This window comes from Pinus tabuliformis, chromosome 1_1 (genome assembly GCF_031772625.1).
Source record: "Pinus tabuliformis cultivar Carrire ecotype Pingquan chromosome 1_1, CPIR1, whole genome shotgun sequence".
Lineage (NCBI taxonomy): Eukaryota > Viridiplantae > Streptophyta > Pinopsida > Pinales > Pinaceae > Pinus > Pinus tabuliformis.
This window is the reverse complement of record NC_142297.1, coordinates 638,890,782-638,909,227: the sequence shown is the minus strand read 5'-3', so window position 1 is coordinate 638,909,227 and position 18,446 is coordinate 638,890,782. Positions and strand designations below refer to the sequence as shown.

Here is an 18,446-nt window from a genome sequence, read left to right as displayed (position 1 = left end):
ACGTTGTGAATAAACGCAATATAATGCACAGTAAGTAATGCTACAAGAAATTTTTGACAAAAAAACTATCACATCATCCTACGTAGTGAATAAACGCAATATAATGCACAGTAAGTAATGCTACAAGAAATTTGACAAGAACTATCACATATAATTTAGTATAGTGTACATATCAACAATGTTGCAGGACAATGGTCCACAAAGAAATTGAAAACAATGTGTTTACTTCATATTAGAAGTAATAAACTGAGATCATGCATTTCCTAAACCGAGAGTAAACAATGAAGCAGTCGACACTATCAGTGGAGCCAACTAGAGGCATTGTCGACCTCTCCATATAATTAGGAAAAAAATTATTACAGTCCAACCTTCAAAATCAAGCACGCACAAAATACGGGAATAGTTTCACAGGCCTTCCTAAACATACTGCTGAGCCGGGTATAAATTTCAATACACATAGCTTTACATTTCAAAGAAAAGAACTATCGACAACCGGAGCTTGTCGTATGACCAAACTTAAAGCAAAAGAGAACCATTTTATACATCCATAACTCAAATTCGTTCACAAGGAGCAAACCCTCCAAGAAACCCCTTTAACGAACAAACCTAGAACAACAATACCAAAAGACTTAGTGCCAACCTGTAATGCCACCGGAATGTTGTGAGCTCTTATGAGTTTAATGGTCATGGTCTTAAACATCAAACTTTCTGAGTAGCTTACCTGTCACAAGGGGTCGAAAGTCAGTAAATATAGTGAGGGCTAGAACCTTTCTTACATATTCATGAACTCACTAATACCTAGGAGGATTCTTACTTGAGTTTGCGGCATCTCCTCGATGAATCGCCTATCTGCAGAACGAAGATTGGTATCAGCTACGAATTAAGAAGCCTAATGTGAGAACATAAAAACCAAAAGTAAAATCATATCGGAAACAGAAATTGTAATGCCATGGAATTTCGCTGCGGGAGGACTACCTTCTTCAGGTGTTTCATGGTGCTTTTTATGTCTTGCCACCTCTGAAACCTCTGGGGCCACACCTGTAAAAGGATAATGGACCTTTAGGATAGGTTTAAGGTAGAAATTCAAAATCGACGTCAAAACCCTCAGAATGAAGAAGATAAAACTCTCTGTCTACCAAGCTATATGGCATACCTGCGCCGGAAGGTTTCACTGTCACCATTGTTTTAAACCACAGAGAACGACACATACCGTTGGCTTCTTTTGACAAACCCGGCCATCACATAGCAGTGCGAGACACAGGAGCAACCACAACAATGAAACCTCCGAGGCTCAGGCACAAAGACTTGGTTAGAGAACCAAAACCTACACCTCCTTCGCCCTCGTATTTTAGGATGAAGATCAACAGTGGAAGAGAGAAACAAATGGCGGGATCGAGTGCGGGTACTTTAGCATGGTCAAACTACTCGTCGCATGTCACGACGTACGAGTGCCAACCCAGCATAACCTGCCCTGAATAAATGAACACAGAACCAAGAGGATCCCCACTCGGATTTCCTCACCCGTACATTAATTTAACATAAAGTCATATATGAAACTGTTTGAATTCCGTAAGTGAATTGATATTTACACATATCCATGTAGTACCATGAGTCATTATATATTGGTTAATGTTGTATGTTGATGAATTTATTTATTTATTTATTATTAATGTAGTTTGTAAGTTTTTATTTAAAATTGTCATTTAGGTGTTACAAATGGTATTAGAGCTCAGGATTGTACACGGAGACTCTTTGGGAATAGACATGTATTGGAAATAGTTTTGCTTTTACTTTTAACTAAATAAACTTATGTGTGAACACAGAGATAAATAAATAAAGATCACACCAACAAAAGAGATAGGGAAAAATGCAAGGGAGTCCTATGCCAACCAATTCATCCAACACCACATACGTAAACGCTAATCCTAACATTTGGATACAGCTGGGCGAAGAATCACGACAGGTTAATGCAGTGTTGCTTGAAATTGTTTAGCAGATTCATGCTGAAATGACGAATTTAAGAACAAATAATGAAAGATTACACGAAGAATAGGAGAAAAATATTAGAATTCTATCCAATAGACAAAATCAACGACATCTAGATCCCAATGTTGAGGACCAGGAGAAGACTCCAATGGCACCACATGGAGAAGAAAATGCTGAGTCAACTGAGAAACATGGGGAAGACGAAGAAGGGTGCTCAGACAATGTATCCGACCAGCAAAAAACCAAAAGACAGAAAACTAAATTGCAAGGTGAATTTAAAAAGATTAAGCCATCACTCTTTGACGGGGAATCGGAAGAGGCAGCAGAAGCTTGGCTCATTGATATGGGAAAATATTTCCATATTTATGAGTACACAGATAAACTGAAGGCACAGTTGGCAGTTTATCATTTAAGAGGTAAGGCCACCTTGTGGTGGGAAGAAATCAAAACAGTAAGGAAAATCAATGAAGAGGAAGTCACCTGGCATGAATTCCAAAAGCATTTCAAAGACAAGTATTTAATGGAGTGTTATTATGATGAGAAGGCAAAGAAATTTCATGAGTTAAGGTTGGGAACCTTAACCATGGATGAGTACGTGACACAATTTACCTCCCTGCTATGTTATGTGCCTTACATGCAAGAAGAAAAGGCCAAGATTCAGTGCTTTATCAGCAGTTTACCCAATTTCATGAAAGAGAAATTAGAATTTGACTACCCCAAGATAATGGATGACACTGTGTGGAAAGCCTGCATCTGCTATCAGCAAATGAAACAGAAGAATGAAGGATCCAAAGGGAATTTAAACAGGAAAGGTAGAAGTTTAATTCCAAACATTCAAGATTTCCCGATAGCAGAAACGTACATCAAAATCCCCTCAACAGATTTCCAGCCAGGAATCAGTTCAAGGCTGCTTATTCGAAAAACAAACATTCGGAAGGAGTTACTAAATTTGTTAATGACCAACAATCCAAAACACCACTACAATGTTGGGGATGTGGGGAATCACACTACTACAAAAATTGTCCGCATAAAGAAAGAACAAAACAATGATCAAATATGTAAGAAGCATCCATGGTTGGGGACGTGGCAAGAAGCATGCCCATAACTAATGCTGCCCTAGATGATCATCAGGTAGAATTTCATCCCACCATGATCGAATGTGAAGGTATGTTTGCTAAGCAACTTGTCTCTGTTTTATTTGACCCAAGCGCTAGCTTACGCTATGTTAGTCCTAAAGTGGTAGATAAATGTCAACTGTAGAGTAGTAAGTTTTCAAAACCATGGTTAGTTCAACTAGCCATGGGAACAAAAAGAAGGGTAGCCACAAAAATAAGATGTTTTCCCATAATGGTTTCAGGACAACCTATTTACGTGGACCTTAATATACTTCCTTTAGGTTCTTATGACATATTAATCCGGATGCACTGGTTAGAAAAGTTTTGGTCCTTAGTGGATTGCAAAAAATAAACTGTCATTTTTATTGTTGAATCGGGCAAAAGGGAGGAACTCCAAGACATTAAAACTAATACCAAGTTATGTCCCATTACTGCTAGTCAGCTAGGAAAATGTATTAGAAAAGGTTGCCAAATATATGTTGTTCAGGTGGGATTTACAAACACTAAAAATAAGATGACCTCTCTAGAAAATATTCCTATTATTCAGGAACTTGTTGATGTGGTTCCGGAATCCATTCCAAGTCTACCACCAAAGCATGATATTGATTTCACCATTGAGTTATTTCTGGGTGCAACCCCTATATCCAGACCCCCTTATCACATGAGCATACCTAAGTTAACAGAACTCAAAATGCAGCTCAGGAATTTTTAGATAAAAAGTATATCCATCCCAATGTGTCCCCTTGGGGATCCCCCATATTATTCACACGAAAAAAGGATGGGACCTTGAGATTATGCATCGATTATTGACAACTAAACAAACTAGCAATCAAGAATGAGTATCTGTTACCATGTATCGATGATCTATTTGACCAGGTACACGGAGCTAAGGTATTTTCGAAAATTTATTTAAGATCCAGTTACCATCAGATAAGAATAAAAGAAGAAGACATTTGCAAGACAACATTCTATACTCGCTATGGTCATTATGAGTTCGTGGTATTTTCATTTGGCCTTATCAATGTCCCAACCACATTTATGAGTCTGATGCATGGTATTTTCCAACCCTACCTTGATAAATTTATGCTAATTTTCATAGATGATATCTTAATATATTCTAAGAATCAGGAGGAGCATAAAGAACATCTAAAAATAGTATTGCAAACATTAAGGGAAAATCAGTTGTATGCCAAATTCAGCAAGTGTGACTTTTTCAAAGATCAGATTCAGTACTTGGGTCACGTTATATCAACATACGACATTGCGGTGGATCTAGAAAAGATCAAAACAATCATGGAATGGGCAGATCCAATGAATGTCACTGATATCCGATCATTCTTGGGATTAGCCAGATACTAACGTAGATTCATTGAGGGATTTTCAAAAATCGCCTTTCTAGTGACCTCCTTACAGAAAAAGGGGCAAGCTTTCCACTGGACAACAGAGTGTCACCAACGTTTTAAAAAACTAAAGCACCTGCTCACCACCACATTGGTGTTAAAAGTCGTAGATCCAGAAAAGTCTTTCGTGGTTTGCACAAATGCAAGCAAAGAGGGTGTTGGCGGGGTGCTGACACAAGAAGGAAAAGTGATTAATTATGAATCTTGAAAGTAGATTGAATATGAACAACGATATTCAGCCTATGACCTTGATTTGACAGCAATAGTGCATGCTCTTAAGATGTAGCGACATTACCTACCAAGGAAGAACTTTTTGCTGCTAACAGATCATATCAGTCTTACAAACTTTTTTAACCAGTTTAGCTTGAACACTCAATAGGACAGATGGATATCCTTTTTAAGTGAATTTGATTTTGAAATGAAACATTTAAAAGGGAAGGAAAACCATGTGGCTGGTGCACTAAGCAAGAAGTTACGTTGTATCTATGAGGTCCAAATGAGCCAAGTAAGTTCAAATATTACTGAAATCATAAAGGAAGCAACTAGCAAAGATCCACAGTATACTTTCCTTTGGCAACAGACAAAAGAAGCTCTGCTGGAAAAGGAAAAATCAGAATTTCAAATAAATTTCGATAATCTCCTTACTTTTAAGAACAGAATTTACATTCCTAATCAGAATTCGATTAAACTATTAATATTGGATGAGTTTCATAGGAAGCCTTGTGCTGGCCACCCCGGTTACTAGAAAATGTTTTCAACCATCAAAAAGAGGTAATTTTGCCCTGTATTGAGGAAGGATATTACAAAATATTTGTCCAAATGCTTGGAGTGTCAACTGGTAAAGGCAGAACACCAACATCCTGTTAGGTTGTTACAACCATTGCCCGTTCTGGAATGGAAATGGGAGATTATATCTTTATATTTCATCACTAGCTTACCCTGCACAAGGAAGCAACATGACTCAATTATGGTGGTAGTAGAAAAATTGAGTAAAACAACCCACTTCATACCTATGAAATCCACGTACAAAACTGTGGAAATCGCAAACATATTTATGAAGGAGTTTTTTTGCTTACATGGGATACCCAAAGTGGTGATTTCAGACAGGGATGTGAAATTTACATCCACCTTCTGGAAAACTCTCTTTTCAGGATTAGGTACTCAAATACAATTTAGTACAGCCTACTACCCCCAAACGGATGAATAAACTGAATGGGTAAACTAGGTGTTGGAAGACATGCTACACATGTTTGTGATGGAGCAACCACACAAGTGGGAGGATTACCTCCATCTGGTGGAATTTGCATATAATAATGGACATCATGAATCACTAGGCATGAGCCCCTTTGAGGTGTTGTATGGGAGAAATTGCAAAGTGCCCATAGATTGGAATAATCCAGTTAATAAGTTAGCACTGGGTCCTGACATGCTAGCAGAAATGGAGGAGACTGTTAGGAAGGTTCGACAAAATTTGAGGGCAGCCCAAGATAGACAGAAAGTGTATGCAGATAAAAATAGGACTTACAGGGAATTTCAATTGGGAGATCACGTTTATCTAAGAGTGAAGCCCCAGAAAAGTTCCTTACAATGGCGGGGTTGTGCTAAATTAGCACCCCGATACTGTGGACCCTTTCAAGTCTTGGAACGAGTTGGACCAGTGGCCTATAAGCTTGCACTACCAAGCACATTTAGGTCCACAATGTATTTCATGTATCTTTACTAAAAAAAAATGTGTATAACCCTCAACACATTATTGACTGGGAAAATATTCAGGTAAATGGTTAAGTGGATATAAGACCGATATACTATTTTATTTTAACAAAAAAGAAAATGGAATGTAACTGAGAGTTTTTTTTGTGGTGTAGGTCGAACCGGAAGGAGAGTTCCTGGCAAAAAATATTCATATTCTCGATTAGAGAGAAACCAACTTTTGGAAGCGAGCCATCACCCAGATTAAAGTGCAATGGAAGCACTTTGCCCCGAAAGAGGCTACTTGGGAAGAGGAGGAATTGATGCGAAAAGCTTATACGACATTGTTCTCTGAAGGAGGAGAGAACACGAGGGAAGGTGTTCCTCATATGGGTGGGGGGGGAGATGTAACACCCCAAAATTGCATTGAAATCACTGAGATTACTAAGTTGATCTTTACTAGATGTTAATTTAAGTTTTATTATATTTTGATGTTAAATATTAACTGATCGAGGTTGGGAGGCCAAGAAACATATATTGTGGTTGCCTAAATTATTGGTAATATTACTTTGACAAGAATAATTTTTTTTTGTTTAGTTAAAAGAAACGGTTACTAAGAAACAGCTACCCTCTACCTGTAAAGGGAAACCAAAGGTCATATGAATGTACTATAAATGTGTTGGCTTTATGACAAAGGTTTGGCGCTATGACACAGGTGTTGTCCTTGATGGCAACTCACTCAAATGATAGATCACAGTTCAGGATCATAGAATGAAGGAAAAAGAGGTATATGTAGGTTCCCCTTGACCAAACCGTGTATTCACACAGGTTCGCAGATCAAAAGGCGCGTATGCGTATACACGCACTTTCATGCAAGGAAAAGCCCGTACATGTTGGAAAACTTGGTTTTGGTCTATGGTATTTGGTCCTTGGTATTTTGACCCATGGTATTGCTCCAAGGTATCTTGTTCGAAGTATTGACACCAGGTATTTGGTCCAAGGTATTGATTCTAAAGTGGTTTTGGACCATGGTATTGAGTAAGGCCTAAGACTATAAAAGGAGGAGGAGATCATTAGGCAAAGGTACTCAAGCATTGAATATCTAATCAAGAGAAGGATCTAAAATATTGGTCAGTGGGTTATGATGCATAGCTAGATATGAATCAAGGAGGAACCTGTGTGCTTGAAGAAGGATAAGTTCTATCGATGGGTCAAGATATTTAGGCTTGAAGAGAAGTATCTTTGTGTGGTTTTGATCTTTTATTAACACATGTCATAATCTGTAAATCTAATGATCTGGGTATAATTGATGTCTGAATAGGTGTAAAGGTTAAATCATCTTTTACATATCTGTATGCAGTTTCATTATAGCAAAGATGCATATATACACTGGTTCGACATTTAAAAACAACATATACGTAGGTCTGCCTTCAGATAACGGCATATGAACACAGGTTTGACACATTGAACTAGCGTACGTCTCATAAAATATGTTTTAGCTACTTCTGTTTGTTGTTTGCAGTGTTCTGGGTTTTGTATTTGGTTCTGGTTACTGCTACTGTGTTCTGGGTACATCATTCAAAAAAGTGATTGTTTAATTCAGTTTTCGTTGGTGCAAAGGAGATTGATTGATGCAGATATATTTGATGTTTGATTGATGTTATTGAGGGATCCAGTGTGAAAATTTATGAAACATGGTCCCTGGAAGAAAAGAGAAGGTTGTAGCCTTGTGTAGGTCAGCACTTACATAGTAGTAAACACATCCGCTAGTACAAGAGCTAAGGGGGTTGTAGCTCCCTTCCAGGAAAAGCTGGAGAACGAGAGAAGGTTGTAGCCTTCTACAGGTAGAAGCCTGCGTACTGGTATAAGGCTGCACCAGTACAAAATTTGTAAAAGAAGTTTCTTATTAAAGAAATATTGAGATGATTGCAGCAGGTGGTTTTCACCTACATTGGGTTTCCACCTTATATCTTGTGTTCATGTGTGTGATTGCCTATTTTGTTTACTACATCTGATTACTGGTTATATGGTTCTGATACACAGATTAAATATCAACTAACTAAATTATAAGATTGCAAGGTATACGCTGGTTGCTCTAAACATAGTTGCGTATACATGCAGGTTTCATTAACAGAAGTAGCGTATATAAATTTGTTTATGGAAATGAAATATTGTTAAATTGCTAATACTGATTCACCCCCCCTCTCAGTATTATTTCCAACAATTGGTATCAGAGCAGGTCCTTCAGAAAAAGCTTGATCACTTGAAGGAAGATCTATCATCATGAGTACCTACGAAAGAGAGGGATCCATTAGACCACCAATCTTTGATGGGAGCAACTTCGTCTATTGGAAGGTAAGAACCACAACCTATCTTCAATCTCTTGGAACAGAAGTTTGGGAAATCATGGAAGGAGGATACACATTTCCATCAGCAATTCCTACAGATACTATAGGTAAAAAGCAGTATGAAACAAATTCCAAGGCTGTCAACACACTATTGGGGAGTCTGTCACAATCAGAATTTGTCAAGGTTATGCAGCTCAAAACCACCAAAAAAATATGGGACAAGATCGTTCTAAGCTATGAAGGACACGATCAGGTAAAATGTGCAAAACTACAATATCTCAAAATTCAATATGAAATTATCAAAATGCACAATGATGAAAGTATAGCTAATTACTTCTTACGTATAGATGAGATTGTTAATTGCATGAAAAACTTGGGTGAAGAGACAAAAGAAGTTACTATAGTTGAAAAGGTTTTGAGACCCCTGTCTTCTAAGTTTGAATCAAAAGTTTCTGCCATAGAAGAAAAGCAGAATATTCAGAGTATTACTATGACACAGTTGCATGGAATCCTAACTGCTTTCGAAATGAGAAAAGGGGTCCATTAGATATGAGATAAACCACATTCAAGGCTTCGGGAAGAGAAGAGCTCAATGAATCGGGACACATTTCAGAAGGAGAGGAAGAAGCAAACTTTGTCAAGAACCTTCAACGGGGTTTTGGAAGATCAGAGGTAAACTACCTATCAAATGCTTTGCTTGTGGAAGAGTTGGTCATTATGCAGCCAAATGTCCTCATAAATATAAGCTGGATAAAAGTAAGGAACTGAAAAAATGGAATAGAAAAAAGAATGTAAGTAAGAAAAGCTACTATACACATGAAGATAGCGATGGTTTATCAAATAGTGATGAAGATGAACATGGTAATGATTATAGACTTTTGATGGATTTTGAAGATGATGATTTCTTGGATGCTTTAGATGAAGATGGTATCTATGAAGAAATTTCTAAACTTAAAATCTGTTTAGAAGAAAAGAGTATGATTCTATATACTCTGACATTCCTACTTGCTGAAAGCGAAAAACACAATGAAAATTTAGAATGTGAAATTGTGGGTCTATGAAAAGACATTGAGAAAACGAAAGCTCTCAATCTTAGATTTGCTAAAGGATCAAAAAATTTAGATGAAATTATCAAAGTGTAGTGTTCTCCTTTGATAAAGACAGGTCTTGGATATACAGAAGAAGCATCTCAAGCACAGAAGCCATCAACCTCCAAAAGCTATCTTGATGTAGCAAGGAGAAGTGAACAGGTTGACAATCGTCAGCAAAGGCATAAAACAGATCATCAAGTAAATTAGGTTCAATCTACTTCAAGGATGAATAGAAGCTATAACCAACCACAGGTAAATCAGTCTCAATTTGCTTCAAGAATGAATGTTAATGGAAACTACAATCATCGGGTCAATAGATTTGATAATCATAGGAATTTCTTTAATGGCCAATGTTTTTCATGTCATAACTTTGGGCACAAAGCTGCTCAATGTGTTGTTTACAAGACCATCATGACTAGAGAAGCACGAAATCAAAGGAATGTGATTAGGATCATGAAAAGGACCTACAATAACTATTCTTCTCTTGAAAATGAAATAGAATGCTCTATTTGTAACAACTTCGGTCATGAAGATTTTGAATGCAGGAGTAAATTTCGGCAAACATCTCAGAAGGAGCAAGCTTCATTGGGTCCCAAAACATGGAGAAAGAAAGAACCACAAACAAAAATATGTGGAATAGCCTATATGCAGAAGGATAAGAAAATCAGTGGTATATCGACAGTGGATACTTAAAACACATGACAGGTGATAAAGAAAGACTTCAATGATATAATGCCTTAGGAAAGGAAAAGAAGGTCTCATTTGGTAATTACACTCCTGCAGCCATAAAAGGTAAAGGCTTTGTTCTCTTAAAAGAAAAGGTTAAAGCTGGGAATGTTATGTATGTAGATGGTCTAAATCATAATCTATTGAGTGTCAGTCAAATGTGTGATCAAGGAAATGAGGTAGTATTTCGATCAAATGGATGTGTTGTTCATGAGCTTGATACATGAGAAACAGTGATCAAAGGTGTAAGAACTCCAAACAACCTGTACATACTCAAGGGGGGACAACAACAGTGCTACCTAAGCAAAAATGATGAACACTGGCTATGGCATAGAAGATTGGGGCATCTAAGCTTCCCTCAAATAAGAAAAGCATGCAGATACAAGGTTGTTCATGATCTTCTAGATATCAGTGTTCTAGAAAACACAATATGAAAATCATGTCAGTTTGGTAAGCAAACTAGAGCACATTTCCCTGAAAAGGAAGGATCAGCTAGTAAGCCTCTTGAACTTGTTCACACTGATTTATGTGGTCCATCTAGAAAAAAGTCACCTCGTGAAGAAGAATACTTTATATTTTTCATTGACAACTTTTCCAGAGTGTGTTGGATAGGACTTCTAAAGCATAAATATGAAGCTTTCAAAAAGTTCAAAGCCTTCAAAGCCTTGGTTGAAAATGAATCAGATCGCAAAATCAAATGCCTTAGGTTTGATCGAGGAGGGGAATTTACCTCGGATGAATTCTTCGACTTATGTGAGGAACATGGAATAAGAAGGGAATTCTTTACAGCAAGAACTCCTCAAAAAAATGGAGTGCTAGAACGGATGAACAGAACTGTTCAACAAATGGCTTGTGCTATGCTAGATGAGTCTGGAACTCGTGCAACATTCTAGGGAGACACTGCATTTGTTGCCATCACTATTCTCAACAAAACAAACATCTAGGTAAACAGCACTCAAACTCCACATGAACTTTGGTATGGTAAGACTCCTATTATAAAATACTTCAAAGTTTTTGGAAGCAAATGTTACATCAAAAGGAATGATGAAAAACTTGGCAAGTTTGAACCTAGAGCAGATGAAGGCATTCTCCTTGGTTACTCTTCTCGAAGTAAAGGATACAAGTGTTATAATAAAATACTTGGCAAAATTGTTGAAAGTATTGATGTCGTGGTTGATGAAGCAGGAAAAAATCCAAAGCAGGTAAAAATCGAAGATTATGAAGAAGATGAGGATTATCCTTCCACATCAAATCAGAAAAATTCTGAAGAAGAAACCAATGAGGCACCAAAAGAACAGATAAGGGTAGAAGAAAAGACTCCATCCAAGTATGTTCAGAAGAATCATCCAGAGACTCAAATTTTGGGGCAGAAAGGGGTAGGAGTGCAGACAAGAAGAACTATTACAGAAGCTTCAAGATATCTAGCATTGCTTTCCTCTGTTGAACCGCATAATGTAAATGAAGCATGCAAAGATGAATGTTGGATCAAGGCCATGAATGAAGAACTTGAGCAGATTGAAAAGAATAATACTTGGCAATTGGTTCCTAGACCTAATGATAAGAATGTCATAGGAACCAAATGGATATTCAAAAACAAGCTGAATGAAAATGGAGAAGTTATTAGAAACAAGGCCAAACTTGTTTGTAAAGGGTATGCTCAACAAGAAGGTATAGACTTTGAAGAAACTTTTGCACTTGTTGCTAGACTTGAAGCCATAAGAATTTTTCTTGCTCTTTCTAGTTTTCAGAAGTTAAAGGTATATCAAATGGATGTGAAATTTGCCTTTCTTAATGGAGACCTAGAAGAAGAAGTGTATATTGAGCAACCAGATGGATTCATCCCTGGAAATGATCCAAAACTTGTATGCAAACTTAGAAAGGCTCTCTATGGTCTAAAACAAGCTCCAAGGGCCTAGTATTATCGTCTTGACAAATAACTTCATCAACAAGGTTTTTCAAAAGGATCAGCTGATAGCAATCTATATATAAAAATTGACAATGATAAATTGCTAATACTTGTTTTGTATGCTGATGATATCATTTTTGGTAGCAATGAAGAAGCCATGAGTCAAAACTTTGGCTTGGTAATGCAGAAAGAATTTGAAATGTCCCCACTTGGTGAGCTCACATATTTTCTTGGCTTACAAGTTCAACAAAATAAATATGGTATCTTTTTATCACAAACCAAGTACCTCAAGCAGATCTTGAAGAAATATGGCATGGAAGATTCTAAACCAGTATGTATCCCTATGGTAACATGATGCAGCCTCATCGCAAATGATGAATCAGCAGCAGTACATCAACCAACCTACAGATGCATGATTGGTAGCCTACTCTATCTAACAAGTACCTAACCATACATCATGCATGTAGTAGGAATAGTTGGAAGATTCCAAGCAAATCCAAAGGAATCACACCTGCAGGCAGTCAAAAGGATCTTCAAATATCTTCAAGGAACTCAGAATTTTGGATTATGCTATCCTAGGGACACAGATCTTACACTTCATGCATACATAGATGCAGATTGGGAAGGAAGTGTGGATGATAGAAAAATCACTAGTGGTGGTGCATTCTATATGGGTTCCAGATTAGTTTCTTGGTTCAACAAGAAACAAAGTTCAATTGCATTATCTACAGCTGAAGCAGAATATGTGGCTGCTGCATCATGTTGCACACAACTCCTTTGGATGATGCAAAAATTGGAAGACATTCAGATCACATGTACTCCACCCATCTCCATTCTATGTGATAATACAAGTGCAATCAATATTTCAAAGAATCTAGTCATGCATTCCAAGACCAAGCACATACCTATCAAATATCATTTTCTCCGAGCACAAGTGCTTGAACAAAAGGTCAAATTGGAGTATGTTCCCTCCAAGGAACAAGTTGTTGATATATTCACCAAACCACTGCCCAAAGAGACATTTGAGTACTTCAGATAGAAGCTAGGAGTAGTTGATGCATCATCTTGCTGTTGACACTTATCTGTTTCAGAGAACAGTTGTTGTACATGAGTCTCATGAAGCGTATCTATGTACATACGCCAATTTATGTGGATACAGCTGCTCATATGTTTGGTTTGAAGAATATCAGTGGGCCAGACTCAAGAAGAAAGGAGTTTGATATGGGTCTAACAATGAGCATCTGGCACAGGTTGAGGGGGAGCATATACTTCAAATAATGCATTATCATTGTTGGCATTACCTTAGAAGATCTTGGTACAATTTCACAATTGTTTCTGATTCAGGTGGAACAGGTGCAGAAGGAGATCATGGTTGTTGGTCTGGATGGTGATTGACAGATGCTGCTGATGACTATCATAGTCCTGGATTTAAGACCTCTGTGGTTTATTATTTTCGACTTAGTTACTGGAGAATCCACAGTAAGAAACATTGGCAAAAAATGGTTCTTACTGTGGATTCTCCAGTAACTAAGTCGAAAATAATAAACCACAGAGGTCTTAAATCCAGAATCATTTCCCTATACGGAGGGGATACCTGGAGTGAAATCATTTTACTCGAAAAAACTAGAGCGAAGATAGCAAGAAGAGCCGCTATCCCTCAAATAAGCTCTTCTTCTATCAAGCATTCAAGTTGTCCTGATGATGGATCCCGGTTGGGATTTGAAACATTGGCAGAAAATGGTTCTTACTGTGGATTCTCTGGTAACTAAGTCGAAGACTATCATAGTCTTGTTTTATGTATAACTTTTATTATCAAGGTCATGTAACGACCTTTTTTTGTTTCCCCACTATGCCTGGGATGGATGATGTAATTTTCTTGTTTTATCATGTATAAATTTTTTATGTATCCCCACTTGGTTGGGTGGAGGAGTAAATCTTGGTATATACCCACTTGGTTGGGAGATGGATATATGTATGAGTCTTTGGTGATAGGAAGGTCATTTATGATGTATAGAGTCATGTTCTTCTTGTAGAACATCTTTCTACAGACCTTGCTTACAGTCAAGGGGAGCATGAACAACACACTTTAGCATATCAGAGAATTCAACATGTACTCAGGGGGAGCATAACCCTTTGCCCTTGATGACAAAGGGGGAGAATGAATTGGGGTTGCCATCAAGTCCAAAGGGGGATATTGTTGGCATTATGACATAAGTTTGGCACTATGACACAGGTGTTTTCCTTGATGGAAACTCACTCAGATGACAGATCACAATTTAGGATCACAGAATGAAGGAAAAAGAGGTATACGTAGGCTCCCCTTGACCAAACCACGTATACACGTGGGTTCTTAAATAAAAAGGCGTGTATGTGTATACACGCACTTTCACGTAAGGAAAAGCACGTACATGTTGGAAAACTTTGTTTTGGTCCGTGGTATTTGATCCTTGGTATTTTGACCCATGGTTTTGGTCCAAGGTATCTTGCCCAAAGTATTGACCCTAGGTATTTGGTCCAAGGTATTGATTCTAAGGTGGTTTTGGACCATGTTATTGAGTAAGGCCTAAGACTATAAAAGGAGGAGGAGATCATTAGGTAAAGGCACTCAAGCATTGAATATCTAATGAAGAGCAAGATCTAGAATATTGGTCATTGGGTTATGGTGCATACCTGGATCGGAATCAAGGAGGAACCTGAGCGCTTGAAGAAGGATAAGTTCTATTGATGGGTCAAGATATTTAGGCTTGAAGAGAAGTATCTTTGTGTGGTTTTGATATTTTATTGGCACATGTCATAATCTGTAAATCTAATGATTTGGGTATAACTGATATCTGAATAGTTGTAAAGGTTAAATCATCTTTTACAGATATATACGCAGTTTTAGTATAGAAAAGATGTGTATACACGCTGGTTCAACATTTAAAAATAACGTATATGCAGGTCTACCTTCCGATAACAACGTATGAATGCAAGTTCGACACATTGAAGTAGCGTATGTCTCATAAAATATGTTTTAGCTACTTTTTTTTGCTGTTTACAGTGTTCTGGTTCTGCTTGTGGTTTTGGTTACTATTATTGTGTTCTAGTTACAACGTTCAAAAAATTGATTGTTTGATTCAGTTTTGGTTGGTGCAAGGGAGATTGATTGATGCAGATATATTTGATGTTTGATTGATGTTATTGATGGATCCAGTGTGAAAATTTATGAAACATGGTCCCTTGAAGAAAAGAGAAGGTTGTATCCTTTTGTAGGTCAACACCTACGTACTAGTAAACACAATAGCTAGTACAAGAGCTAAGGGGGTTGTAGCTGCCTTCCAGGAAAAGATGGAGAACAAGAGAAGGTTGTAGCCTTCTACAAGTAGAAGCATGCGTACTGGTATAAGGCTACACCAATACAAAATTTTTAAAATAAGTTTCTTATTAAAGAAATACTGAGACGATTGCAGCAGGTGGTTTTCACCCACATTGGGTTTCCACCTTATATATTGTGTTCATGTGTGTGATTTTATGTTCTGTTTACTGCATTTGATTATTGGTTATATGGTTATGATACACAGATTAAAGATCAACTAACTAAATTATAAGATTGCAAGGTATACGCTGGTTGCTCTAAACACAGTTGCATATACATGTAGGTTTCATTAACAGAAGTAGCGTATATAAATCTGTTTATGGAAATGAAATATTGTTAAATTGCTAATACTGATTCACCCCCCCTCTCAGTATTATTTCCAACAAAATGTATATCATTTGTTAATAATAGATACTCTCTCATGCTTAACATTCATCTTATGTTTTTGCCATGTATGTGTTTAACATGGTATCATAGCTACCGTTAGGCTTGGGCATTTTTAGAGATTGTCAACATTGTATTCTTTCCAAAATTTGTCTACCATTTCCCTATTTATAGAAATATACTAATGCTACTCTGTTGCACCTAGGTGCTCTAGCAGACCATTTCACTTTGTGAATGTATATGCGTTGAATCTAATTATGTTGTAAGTGATAGTTCATATGCTAAATGTATATGCATTATATTCATGTCTATATTCAAGGTTATTTCTTTGTCTACCAGTTGCCCCTACCCTATCAGAATTCTTCGATTCTAAGCCTGGCCAAAATTCTACTATTGAGCGTTGGTTGAATTTGCTTTGCACTGTGTTATTACCGAAATCGACCTCGGCTCCTACACATAGCTCATACCTCGATCCCCTCACTCTCCCCACTGCGTATCTCTTCGGGCCTCGGAGTCCGCATCCCGGGGCACCTCTCAACTGGTTCCATCCTCCCACACTGTATACGTATATTTTAAGGTTTTGTATTTTATCAAGGTTTCAAGGTGTATCTCCCTGAACAGTTGACACCCGTAGAGTTGGTTCAACTCCCATACCAGTCCTCACTATCCCGTTCAACTCCTTACCAGTCCTCACTGTCCTGTTCGACTCCTTACTAGTCCTCACTATCCCATATCAACTCCCTAGGACCCTCGGCTTCAACTCTTACTTTGCTTGTTGGCATAAAATCTCTAAGATATGCCTTGTTAGCCTCTATAACACATGGATGTCTTAAATATATACAAGAATCTACAATCTCAACACAAGTTGGGTTCTCACGAGCTTTCTTTGCCTTGATACGCTGACCTTCTGCAAGAGTCTTTTTTGAATTTATGTAAACAAGATAAATTATAATCCATATTTTTATGCTTGGTTGAACCTCCTCCATAATTGTATTAGATATTCCTAGTTGAAATGCGGCAAGAAAGCCTGTAATTGGTTGGACTCCAAAGAAAAAATAACTACACTCTAGAAAATTGTAAACCTTTTTATCTAATCGGATGGGTAGGAGCCTCCTTTGAGCTAGGCCCTTCTTCGTTGAATTTTGGGGTTAAAGTACATACACATGAGTTTTTATCTCATGATAGAAGCACCATTGCCATCTTGTGCAGGACCGAAAACACGTTCTTCCACACAATATGCAACTAAATATTCATTTCATGTCTACGGTTGCTTTGATGGCTAAGTGTAACAACTAGATGTTCAAACCTACTAGCAAATGAATAGGATTAAATTTGGAATGAAAATAAACCTCAAGCAAGAAGAAGTATTACTTAAGAGGAGGACAAGTGGTAACAACAACCGTGCATAAATCTCTACAGTGAGTTATATATTCATCTTTGTGCGCTCTTGATTTCATTGTTAATTCAGTCGTTTGGAAGCTCAACAACCGAGTAGCACTACCTTGGCCAAAGCGATAAACACAGCAGTGATGAAATCATAAGTATTGTGAAGGCACGAACCCATGACCATCTATCGGTGAGGAATTTTATCATTGTGCGTCAGAAGCATCTATGTTTTATTCCTCTGGTTTCAAATCGAATCTTCACCTTCATATTTTGTGCTCAAGTTCATCGCCAAATGTCATGGAGAGTTGTGGGGTACAAAGATTTATCTTGTTGATGCCTTAGAGCTTGAGATTTTAATGTTTCTCTATAAACAACAAAATTGTCACTCAAATCCAATTGTTTGAGTGTTTTGTCTCTATTGCACTCTAAAGGTCCAAGAAATCAAAGTTAAGCACTAACTTGAAGAAGGAACTAGTCCACTTTGATGCGCCTAGATAGAGCCTCGACATACTTGAAGGCTCGAACAATGGAGTAGTTTTCTCTTCAGTTGTGCATTGAATGCATTGAAAACTATGATTAAATTTGTTTTCTCTTAAAGCTCTGCGTTGTTCAAAATATGTTGTGTGTTTGAAGCGTTGAACTACCAACCACTAAGTGTGGAGTATCTCTATCTTGAAAATTGAAACCCTAACCATTATTGGTCTCTGCGAGAGCTTTTGTAACAAAGAATATTATCAATGAGGCTACTGGTATCTGAAAGCTTCCTATGTTTCTATGCATGTGGGAAGCTTGCTCCATTAATGAATGGTTGGCAAGAGTCATTGAATTTATAACTATTTAAATTGTTGAATTTGTTCTTATAGATTGCAATCTAAGATATTAATTGTAAGATGCAATGAGCTTGGGTTGGTTTTGATGCACTAAATACATTTTACTGTACCGAGGCAATTTTTAGAGTGATCGTTGGTTATATTGCCAAATTTGAGTGTATTTTGGCCATTGTGCAAAATTATCTTTGTGCATTTTTTCCAACAGGGTATCTTTGTTTATTGTTGCAACC

At 37.4% G+C, this 18,446-nt stretch overlaps 1 pseudogene; it reads left to right on the top strand.

Moving 5' to 3' along the window:
* The first annotated feature begins 2,134 nt into the window (after positions 1 to 2,134).
* Positions 2,135 to 18,446, top strand: part of LOC149214948 (phospho-2-dehydro-3-deoxyheptonate aldolase 2, chloroplastic-like) — a 29,305-nt pseudogene continuing 12,993 nt past the window's right edge.